We start from the raw sequence: 11,428 nt of genomic DNA, 5'->3' as shown, positions 1-11,428 counted from the left end.
CCATGCCAGTGATGCAGTGCTCGACTGTCCCCAGTGAGTAGCTCCTCTGTATCGATTTGGGACCAGTAAATTTCTGTTGTGTCATGCTCCCCATTGTTTCCCAGTGGCATGGTGGGTAAACCAACTGTGTGGTGCAGGGCCTACTTATGTTTGTAGTTTTGACGATGTCACCCATGTTGGCGTTAATGCTATGCGCTGTGTCCTATGTAGATTGGACTCATGTGTCATGTGTATACAGGTGTCTGGTCATGTCCTGTCTCTTCACCTTGGCCACAGCATCGTCGGGGGAAACAGAGGGAGACACTGGCATGGACGTGGGGGGGTGGGGGTAGCCATCACCGGGGCCACCAGTGCTGGGGAGTGTGGCGCAGCATGTGGCACGGAGGCTGAGGGGAGTCAGGCGGAAGACTCGTCCAGTCCCAACACCGACTATGACGCTGACCGGTCCGAGGCTGAGCCCCCAGAGGGGGCGGAGCCTGCCCCCAGTGCTGAAGGCAGCACTCCATCCCTCGGTGCACCCTCCATTCTCATCACCGCCCCCCCAGTTGCTCAGGTCCCTTGTGTCCGTGCTAGGCGACAACAGGTGCGTGAGAGACGGCAAGGAGGTGTATTCAAGGGGTGAAGGGTGCACTTCCACTCCGTATCATTCTGTGGTGTGTAGGCACATTCAAGTGCATGGTGCTTGTTACATGCACGCTCATGACGTGGCTCGTATCCTGAAGTGGATGCGTGTGCCAGTCATGACCCCATCTTGTGCGCTGCTTGCTAACGGCAATTATGTGCTATTCAATGCAGGAGCTTGCTGTGGGATGCTTCCGGCAATTCCTGAGATCGTGACTGTATCACTACGAGTGGTTTTCTGTCATTTCGGCTTTTCCCACCCCCGCATGTCCGGCTGGATGTATCCATCTGGCCTCCCATTGCAACCTTGAAAGCGGAGTTCAACAAGATGAGCAGTATGAGGGCTCCATTGTCTCAAACACAAGTCGTGTTGACTTCTTCCCGAGAAACATTTGGCCTTCACGAAGATCACACGCCCACAGAGGTGCAAGAGGCTTATTAACACTGATCTCCCACTACATATTTGGAACTCGGATTCAGACTATCTTTCATGCCTCGTCAACAGGTGGCCTGGCTGTTTTTTTTACATTGTGGTCTCCGGCCTCGTGACCTCCTTTCAAACTCTGTTTGGTGTGCTCCCCGCATTTCATCATTCGCTTTTGTGTACCGTCTTCGGAGGTGTCCCTTTGCTTGTCGCCCTCGTAGCTGGGGTGCCATAATAGATCAGCGTACTACGCTGTGGCTTCACCTCTTGCGTTACAAGACAGCATGCACCAGCTGCTCCATCTTCGGAACATGATGCTTTAATTATACGGCACTCTGCCGCTGGCGACCTTAAGCAGTGCCTATGGATTGTCCTTCCGGTTTCCCTTCTTTCCCTGCGTGCAACCTGTCTTTCATTGCCTAGACTGTCTATTCGAATGGGCTCTGGATGTGTGCCTGTGTAACTCGGTGCCTCCTGACCCGGATTTGGATGGCCTGATGTGCCCCTTAGTGGCTCATGAGTTGGACTGTTCTGGTGTCAGTGTCATGGCCTGTGCTGCTGCACATGGAGTCCTGGGGAATTGGGACATCCGAACAGCAGCAAATGAGTTCTTAACCAGGAGTTATCTTGATGTCCCCACCTGTTGTCCACAAGTTGTGCTGGATGGCCCGATTGTTGAGGAACACGTGTGTTCTTTCCCCCTGCTTAACTGGATGGCAGACAATTTTTCGGAACGTGCAGATGATTTCCTCTTGGAAGCTGTTGCAACTTATAGTGCCTATGCCTTGATGGATAAACTGTAGCCCTGCTCATTTCATGGTGCATCCGTCGATGTGATATTTTCCTCCCCTATTACATGGTTGTTTTCCCTGCAACATCGTTCAGGTGTGACATTTCTTTTCTAACTTTTTTGCTTCCCTTCTATGGACTTCCAGTTCATGCCCTTCGTTCCGTTCTATCAAACTTGAACTCTGCGTTCTCGAATTTGCGCCCCTAATGGATGGAGGACTTTTGCAGGAGATGGGACTAGATGATCCTGCTGTGATGTGATACCACTGAGCTGATCTGTACGGTGGGGGGTCCCCCGTTCTAGCTTAGAGACCTGCTATTAGTCGAATGATACTACTATTAGTTTACTGCCGACAGGAAGATTGCTGTTTCCACTGTCAGTTTCTTAAGATTGCTCCTTTCAATGTCTATGATATTGCAACAATGCTGATGTTTCTGGCCTTGACCATTTGTATGCTTATGTTGGCCACAGTCCTGCATCTTAGGACGCGAGGTTCATTGTTTGTACTCATTAAACTTTACCTTGTCTGTGTCTATTCTGTTGTGGACTGATCTGTGAATCATGACGCACAGCTATGTATGATTCACACCATTCATGGGGATGTTGTAAGTCGCTTGTTCTGGCTTGTCTATACATTGGGACTGCCGGGCACAACCTCGGATATCGAATGGGACACTTAGCTAGTCGGATGTGGGGTTCTGGCTTCTGAGGGGAGTTTGTGGTACGCCAAACATGTCTCCTTCGTACCAGGCACCGCACCCCCTGTGGTGGGGTCGTCTGTCCCTGCAGCCACAACACCTACCCGTGCCCCTCCTGTCCCTGCGGGCCTGGTTCTTCCCCCCACATGATGGCCCCACTTCTGTGGATGATATGGTACAGTGTATTGTGCAGGCGAGCCTGGGGAGACGCGTCCCTACGTGTCCCCCCCGGTGCTTCGCATCTGGTGTGGGCTATGGGCTTGTGGAATGGTGTACTGTGGCTACTTTCCTTCGAGATGCTGTATGTGGTTGTTATTTTCTCGTTTGCACACTATTTCTATTCTGCTGTTGCTGCTGATGCTGCTGATCCCTGGGTTGGGGTGGTGATGATGTGTTGGGTGTCTGGTAAATGTTGTTGTGTCCTGCTCATGGGGTGGAGCCTGGTATCTGCATGCCGTCACATGGTGTTTGCATATATTCGTGGGTCATGTTGGCTTACTGCATTGTGACATTGTCCCAAGGTGTGTTCCTTCCTCTGTGGCACCTGTCATCTTCCCTGCATGGTGTTTCTTAATTGTTGTGCTGAGCTGTGTCAACATTGCCTCAGTGTGTGACACAGCCCTTCGACTTTGGCCATGCATGCTCTGCAATGTCTCTACCTGCATCGTTTGTGGCATCCTTGCTGGTCACTGTACTTGTGTATGGCGTATATTGACATGACTTCATGGGGACATTTTCCGTTTTCCGCACTTTGCATGTGTGTAGTCCCTGCCTCACACACATGTGTTGCGTGTTCTGCAGAGTATTTGGGCACCTGCCTGACAATTGTGGGCATTGTATCTGTGTGTACTCCACCCTTTCACTTCCATGGGGCATCTGCTTGTTGGCTGCCCCGGCACCTGTGCATTCCTCTCATTCGTGGACTGTGCGTGACAGTGTGTGTTCCCTTTGGCTCGCATTGTTTAGTGGTGTTTGACATGAGGCTGCAGTCTTGTGGCAAAATCTCAGTGTGTGTATTGTGCTGCCTCAGCCAGGGGTGGGTATGCATGTGTAATTTGTCCTCACACCCACATGTGGTGTGTCATGCAGTGGGGGTAGGCCGACCATCCTCCTGGGAGTGGGACACTGCTGTCAGTGATGTGTTGTTATGGCACTATCGTCATTGTCCTGAGTTAGGGATACGTACATTCACCCATGGAGCTGTGGTAATCTGATAATGGTGTTGGCCCCCCCATGTCTCTGTCCACTGCTGGGGGTCCTCGGCACCCACCCCTCCTATGTCTGGGCACTGCTGGGGGGACTCGGCACCCACCCCTCCTGTGTCTGGGCACTGCTGGGAGTGATAGGCACACACCCCTCCTGTGTCTGGGCACTGCTGGGAGGACTCTGTACCCACCCCTCCTGTGTCTGGGCACTGCTGGGAGTGATAGGCACCCACCCCTCCTATGTCTGGGCACTGCTGGGAGGACTCTGCACTGCTGGGAGGACTCTGCACCCACGCCTCCTATGTCTGGGCACTGCTGGGAGGACTCTGCACCCACCCCTCCTGTGTCTGGGCACTGCTGGGAGGACTCTGCACCCACCCCTCCTGTGTCTGGGCACTGCTGGGAGTGATAGGCACCCACCCCTCCTATGTCTGGGCACTGCTGGGAGGACTCTGCACCCACCCCTCCTATGTCTGGGCACTGCTGGGAGGACTCTGAACCCACCCCTCCTGTGTCTGGGCACTGCTGGGAGGACTCTGCACACACCCCTCCTGTGTCTGGGCACTGCTGGGAGTGATAGGCACACACCCCTCCTGTGTCTGGGCACTGCTGGGAGGACTCTGCACCCACCCCTCCTGTGTCTGGGCACTGCTGGGAGTGATAGGCACCCACCCCTCCTATGTCTGGGAACTGCTGGGAGGACTCTGCACCCACCCCTCCTATGTCTGGGCACTGCTGGGAGGACTCTGCACCCACCCCTCCTGTGTCTGGGCACTGCTGGGAGGACTCTGCACCCACCCCTCCTGTGTCTGGGCACTGCTGGGAGTGATAGGCACACACCCCTATGTATCTGTCCACTGTCGTGGTATGTGCCGTCACCACGCCCTGATGGCCTGGGTGGGGCCCGTGCCCCTGGGGCGCCCCAACTTTGGGGGTGCGGCCCGTTCACATGCCTTTGGGACGTGGGTGCGGCCGTACCGGCGTAGTTCGTGTGACGTAGGGGTGGGCGTGGTGTGTGCCGTCACCACGCGCTGATGGCCTGGGTGGGGACCGTGCCCCTGGGGCACCCCAACTTTGGGCGTGCGGCCCATTCACGTGCCTTTGGGACGTGGGTGTGGTCGTACCGGCGTAGTTCGTCTGACGTAGGGGTGGGCGTGGTATGTGCCGTGCCACTATTGTGGTGGTGACGGGTACGCGTCCACGTCCACTTCCGTTGTGGCGGGACGTGGGATTGGTGGACACGCCCCCCGAAGTGACATGTCCATGGTGGCAAGTGCTGTGCATGCTGTTGTAGTTATTTGTGGGGTGTGGGTTGTGATTCCTGGCCCTTGCACACACACCCCCCCCTTTGCCCCTGGGGGTTGTTCTGACCTTCTGCGGCGTCTGCGTCGGTTTCTGTATACGAGGTGGTAGGCTATGAGGGCCGGGACGACACGTAGGTTGGAGTCCATCGCTGTCCCTGGCGTGCCGGGGCTCCTTGTTCGCGGCGTCCTCACTTTCCCGGCAGTTTTTGGCTCCCGTAAAAACTGCAGCGTGCGGAGTGACGTCGGCACGAATCGTACTTGCTGGTCCGTGAAACGCTGCCTGACTCCGTCCGGACGTCGCATGCGCGCCGTCCCGACTGTGATTCGTATGTACAAATTTTGCCGGTCGGTGTTTTTTCCGACTCGGCCGGAAATGGTGTGTCTGTGCAAATCGTACTTGCGAGTTTGTAAGGTGTTTTTCCCGGGTGCCATTCGGACGGCAAAAACGCTCCGTCCGACCATTCGTAAACGGGTTTTACAGGATTGGAATCGACACCTCTGTGTTTGAAAATACCACTTTTAGAAAGCAGGTATTTTCTTGTCTAACCATCCAAACCTGCCTATGCTAGGCTGTGTATTCCTTGTCTGGAGTTTGAGTGACAGGGGCTGGGGAATTCCAGGGGGCTGGGGAATTCCCGGAGACAGGGTGAGTCAGCACAGGGCTGAATAGAGAGATCTGCATCTAGATGGGAGGGAGGAGTTGCACCTGGGACCTGAATAGGACAGTGCCTGCCCCCCACAGTGCTGGCTCCACCCCCTGTGGTGCGTCTGATGTCTCTGCCCTGCATTGTGAAAGGAGAGAAGGAATCATGTCAACAAAGTGCTCCAGGGCTGTGCTTTCCCTCCATAATGCTCGCTCCACCTCCTGTGAGACGTCTGATGTTTCTGCCCTGCACTTTGAAAGGAAAGAAGGAGTCATGTAAACAGAGTGCTCCAGAACTGGTTTGGACTGGGCAAAGGCCCCTCTGACCTCAGAGGACAAAGGATTTTGGGGTATAAATATTGGGACCCTGACCCCAAGAAATTAGATCACTTTTGGGAAGACAAGAAGAAACCTCTGCTGAGGAAGGAACCCGCGAACACTGAAGGAGAGGCTATCCCCACCTGGTTGCTGTTTTGGGGAATTGGCCTGCAGTGGTTGCCTTACTGCCTAAGAGAGGGAGGAGAACTGTGTGTGTACCCTCATCAACTTGTGCAAAGATCTCAAAGGGCTTGGAACACAGCTTGCCCCCTGACCGAAGTCTCATGACCAGTAGACTTCACCAGCCTTTGTGGATTTCTGCTGGAAATGCTGTTTCAGTGGCTACAGAGGCAGGGAGCTGTGACCGACTCTCACGACCGGCCCGGTGTCCTGTAGGCACCGCATCGAACAACGTCCGCATCGAACAACGCAAGCTCTGAGCTCAACGACTCCGTCCTGACGCCGCCACCGAGCCGTTGCCTGCACCGTGACTTGTGGACACCGCGACGTGCAATGCCTCGCTACACCAAATCGAACTGGTCTGACCGACACGATCACTGTTGCTGACTTCGAGTCCTGTGAACGCATCGGAGTTGGGCACCGCTCGCACCCTTCGCGACGCACTGCCCGACTCGTACCGCTGTCCAGACTGATCGACGCTAGCTCCCGCCATTCGGCTCTGTCGCTGCACCGCAAGCTGCAAGCACCGCATCGAAGCACCGTCTCGCCCTGCAACGTATGCCTCGGACCCACCGACTCCGTCAACGGGCCGTTGCCTGCACCGCATTGAGGGACAACGCGTGCTGCAATGCTTTCATTTCTGCACCGTGACGAACGCCTCAAGTAAAAGGTACTGTGACCGAGTCTGTCGACATTTGAGTGGGCCCGGACTGACGCGGTCCGCTGAATTTGTTAGACTCTGTGTTATTTCAGCAACGCTATAGCCGGACAGGGCTACTGACTCACACAGAACTTTGATTTAAGCCTTTTTAACAAGAACTCTTGATTTCTAATAGTATTGTGGATTATTTTTGTCGTTTATGGTCTTATGGTAACTCTATATAAAAGATACTTATTTTTATAAATATACAACCTGTGTGGTGTCCATTTGTAGGGTTGTCACTTGATTACTGTATGTGTTCACAAGTGCTTTACACACTGCCTCTGAGATAAGCCTGTCTGCTCATGCCAAGCTACCAAGGGGGTGAGCAGGGGTTATTTTAGGAGTGTACCCCCTTACCCTGACTAGAGGAGAGGGCCCCTATTTGTCACAAGTACCTACCTGTGCCAACTAGAGACCCCCAATTCTAACAGTGTGATGTTGTTTTTGCTGGCAGCCCGGTTGGAGATTTCCGTAATGATGTTGAAAAGTTCCTTGGTGTTGTTGCCACTTGTTTCAATTCTTCTTTGTTGCACTCATCAAGCAGTGGTAGAGATTGAGGGAAGTTTTGAAGGCTGCCCTGTCGAAGGTGTCCTTGCTGGGGAGCTGTCCTTTCCAGCTGTTTGCTGTCTCGTTTTGCATTTCTGAGTTCTTGGGTGTACCAACTGGCCTTTTTGGAGGATTTTCCCTGGCTGTTGCTCTTTATGAGGATGATACCGTTGGTGCAATTGCTGATCCAGTTGTTGAAGTTTTCACTCTCTATTCGATGTTTGGTGGTGGTAGCGGGGTTGGAAGTGTTTAGGGCATCTTTCCATCTGGTCTCTGAAATTTTGTTCCACCTCCGGTCTTGGTGGTGGCGGGTCAGGGGCTGGTGATGCTGAAGTGGATGATGGAGTGATAGGTCTATGTGAGTTCTGTGACGTGGCTTTATTTGCCACAGTTGCTGAAGGTAAAAATGGGGTCCAATGTCTATCCGGCGCTATGTGCAGGGCCGTAGATGATCTTGGGCAATCTGAGGTTGCTCATACTGTTGAGAAGGTATACAGTGTTCTTGTCCTTGTGGTTGTTGCTGTGGAAATTTGGGTCACCGAGGATGATGTAGTCCTTGAAGTCTAAGGCTGGGGGTGGAATGAAGTATGCAATGATGTTGAAGTAAAAAAAAAAAAAAAATGCGGGAGAATGCCTGGAGCCGGAGGGCATGTAAATGGACAAACCATATTTTATTTTGGGTCCACTTCATTGACGATATTCTAATGATATGGAGGGGCACTGAAATTGAATTGTTGGAATATTTTGATTATCTAAATACAAATGACTTTAATGTTGCTTTTACTATGAATCAGAATGCCAAAAGCATCAACTTTTTAGATGTAGAACTGTTCCTAGAGGAAGACGCTATTATGAGTAAATTGTATAGGAAGAGTACTGCCACCAACTCGATACTCAGAGCTGATAGTGCCCATCCAGCATCAGTGATCAGGGGAATCCCTTATGGGGAAATGATCAGAACACGAAGGAACTGTAGCAAGGATGAGGACTTCAACACTGAATTGGATCTATTACAATGTAGGTTGCAACACAGGAGTTACAGGTACCAGAACTTACAGAAAGCTAGAGGAAGAGTAATGAATGTTCAGAGAAAGTCCACTCTGGAACAGAAAAAGAAAGACCATTCCAAGGAACGATTAACATTTGTAACTATATATTGTGCCCAAAAGGATAAGATTTTTAAAGCTTTGGGAAAAAATTGGAACATGTTAAAAGGGGTGCCAGGATTGACCCCCCTCATTAGTGATAAACCAGGGGTAACTTTCAGGAGAAGCCCGACAATCAAACAGATAGTCACTAGGAATTATTTAGAGCCCATTTCAGCAGGTGATTCCAACTGGCTTCCCAAACCTCCAAATGGATTTTATGTTTGTGGAGCTTGTAATGTTTGTAGTTTAGGACTAAACAAGACTAAAGATTTTACATACAATACGAAGCGTAGATATATTATTAATGAGTTCATCAATTGCAATAGCACTGGGGTAATTTACGCTATTATATGTGAATGTAATAAGGTGTATATTGGCAGCACTAAGCGTATGCTTAAATTGAGAATACAAGAACATAAACGTGCTATCAGTAATCGAGACGACAGATCGCCATTCTATCATCACATTAGAGATAAACATAGCATGCAGAATAACATCAACTTCCATGGCATTCAAAGGATCACCCCGAGAAAAAGAGGAGGGGATTGGGAACTGAGCATTAGACAACAGGAGGCCAGATGGATTAGTAGATGTAGGGCAGTGACTGCAGGATTGAATAGTGATTCTGAGCTTCATTATTTTCTTTGAATTCTATGTTTATATTGAGTGAGGGTTGGATTAAATTGAATTCTGGTAACTGTAGTTGATGGGAGATATAAGTAAAAAATATTCCATATAGAAACAAGTATGCACGCGAGGTATCTAGCATCAGAATTATTTCAGGATTAGTCGGACAATTTGTAATTATTAAGTTTTTAAATGGGCTATTCCTTATTATAGGGACACGTGTGGCTAAATTTGGAATATTCACAGGTCAGGATGAAATAGTGTAACATTTAGAGTAAAGAGCATTTAGGCTCTCTTTCTTTTCAACTTTGAAATGTTGTTGGAGGGCGAGTGAGTTTGTTTTAATTCCTTCCTTGCAGCAAATAAATGGGGGTTCATTGTATATATTACAGAGTTAAGAACTGCATGGCACCACAAATTTAACTAGACTTCGTATTTTGTCTAAAGAGAACGAAGTGCCCCGATGAGTGTTTCAATACAAGTGGGTGAACGGGTTAGGGAAACACATGAGTCTCTTTCTATTAGTGGAGAGATGAAGCTGTTAACGAATAACAGCATAGATGTTATTACAGAAAGTCCGGCTTTGCGGTGTATACGGGGAGCTGCAAATGCTCATTGGATAACGAATTATTTCCCGTTCTGAAAGGAAATAGTTAGTTTCAAGATAGCGGACCTGATTGGGGACTGGTGCGGGATTGAAATGGGATTTGGTGATTGGCCCATTACACATGGTTGGTGAACTCAGAAAGTGAGTGATCCTGATTGGTTCATTATTCTGCGGACCACGGAGAACACATAGAGTGATGATAATTAGGCGGGAATACGCACGATTTTGATTGGTGAGTGCAAGTTTAAAAGGTAGGTACGGTGTGTATATCAGAGCACAGCGGATTTATCATGACCTGTTGCTGCCGGTGCGGGAATTTCTGACTCAACACACTCCCACGGATTGTAAGGTGAGACTTTAGGTTGAGAGGTGGAATTCAGTTATTTAGGTAGCGTAGTGAATTCTTTATAAAACTTCTCATGGATGCTAGTACTTAGTGTGCCTTTTCTCTTATGTTACTCTATACAGATTGCAGAAATTGGAATACGTTTTAAGGCATTATGGGACCATGTGAATTACCAGGATGCTTCTTGGTGTGAATTTTTGATGCATAGTTTGTTTTTACTAATAGCTAGAAATAGGGTTGAAGAGAGTCACTTTGTGCAACAAGGGACTGAAACATTTTTTCACCAGGCGAAGAATATTTTTTAACTTAATTGAAGTAAGATATAATCACCAGCACATTTAGTTGTTTTATTTAAATAAGGTATGTTGACATATTAATTTCTTTTTGTTTACAGTAATGGAAATTGTTATTTATAGGTATGGGGAACAATGAGTTTTTGGTGGTGGATTCAGGATTATTGATTTACATGTTAGATTGTAATATAGGCAGGATGCTTTTTCTTGCATGTTATAAAATGAGTGAAACCTTGTCATTAGTATTTTTGATCAGATCCATGTGTTTAGAACATGAGTGTGCAGAAATAGATACTGTATACTTAGAACTAGTTTATGATTTTCTGTTTCATTACTTTACAGCCCTGATGATGTCCCAAGAGGACGAAACGCGTAGGCTGTTTTTGAGTTGAGACTATTCATTTTCAAGAAAGTATTGAATTTGGATGAAACATATGCCCATATTGGATTCTGTTGGAACTTGAATTTTGTGAAAAAACCTCTTGAAAAATAATAAACAACTTGGACTTCAGTATTGGACTGGTAAAATCTTTTGTGAACTTGATGCTCCTTCCACCAATCTTCATAATGATGTTGAAGTAGCTGAAGCGTGGGCCCGGGGGTTGGTATTGCAGCTATGCAACGGTGCCTCTGATGGTGGTTGTGTCATCTATGTAGAGCTTGAATTTGAGATGTTCCATGGGGTTGGTTGTATTGTCAGTGGTGGTGTTGCACTGTATGGTCTGTTATTGATGGCTGTACCTTCTCCAAGCTTGTTGGTGCAGTCTAGGTGAGTGATCTTATATCCGTCAGGGATTGCTGTGGCAATCTGAGGCTGCTCATACTGTTGAGAAGGTATACGGTGTTCTTGTCTTTGTGGTTGTTGATGTGGAAATTTGGGTCACTGAGGATGATGTAGTCCTTGAAGTCTAAGGCTAGGGGTGCAATGAAGTATGCAATGATGTTGAAGTAGCTGAAGCGTGGGCCTGGGGGTTG

At 49.2% G+C, this 11,428-nt stretch overlaps 1 long non-coding RNA gene across 1 annotated transcript; it reads left to right on the top strand.

The window, feature by feature from the left end:
• Positions 1-10,103: 10,103 nt before the first annotated feature.
• On the top strand, positions 10,104-10,964 carry LOC146809096 (uncharacterized). The gene is made up of 2 exons (XR_014965527.1): positions 10,104-10,163; positions 10,796-10,964. It is a non-coding gene; the product is annotated as an uncharacterized LOC146809096 (long non-coding RNA).
• The last annotated feature ends 464 nt before the right edge of the window (positions 10,965-11,428 follow it).

Source organism: Triturus cristatus, chromosome 7 (genome assembly GCF_964204655.1).
Source record: "Triturus cristatus chromosome 7, aTriCri1.1, whole genome shotgun sequence".
Classification (NCBI taxonomy): Eukaryota; Metazoa; Chordata; class Amphibia; order Caudata; family Salamandridae; genus Triturus; species Triturus cristatus.
Note: the sequence above shows the minus strand (reverse complement) of the source record. Positions and strands in the feature narration are given on the sequence as shown.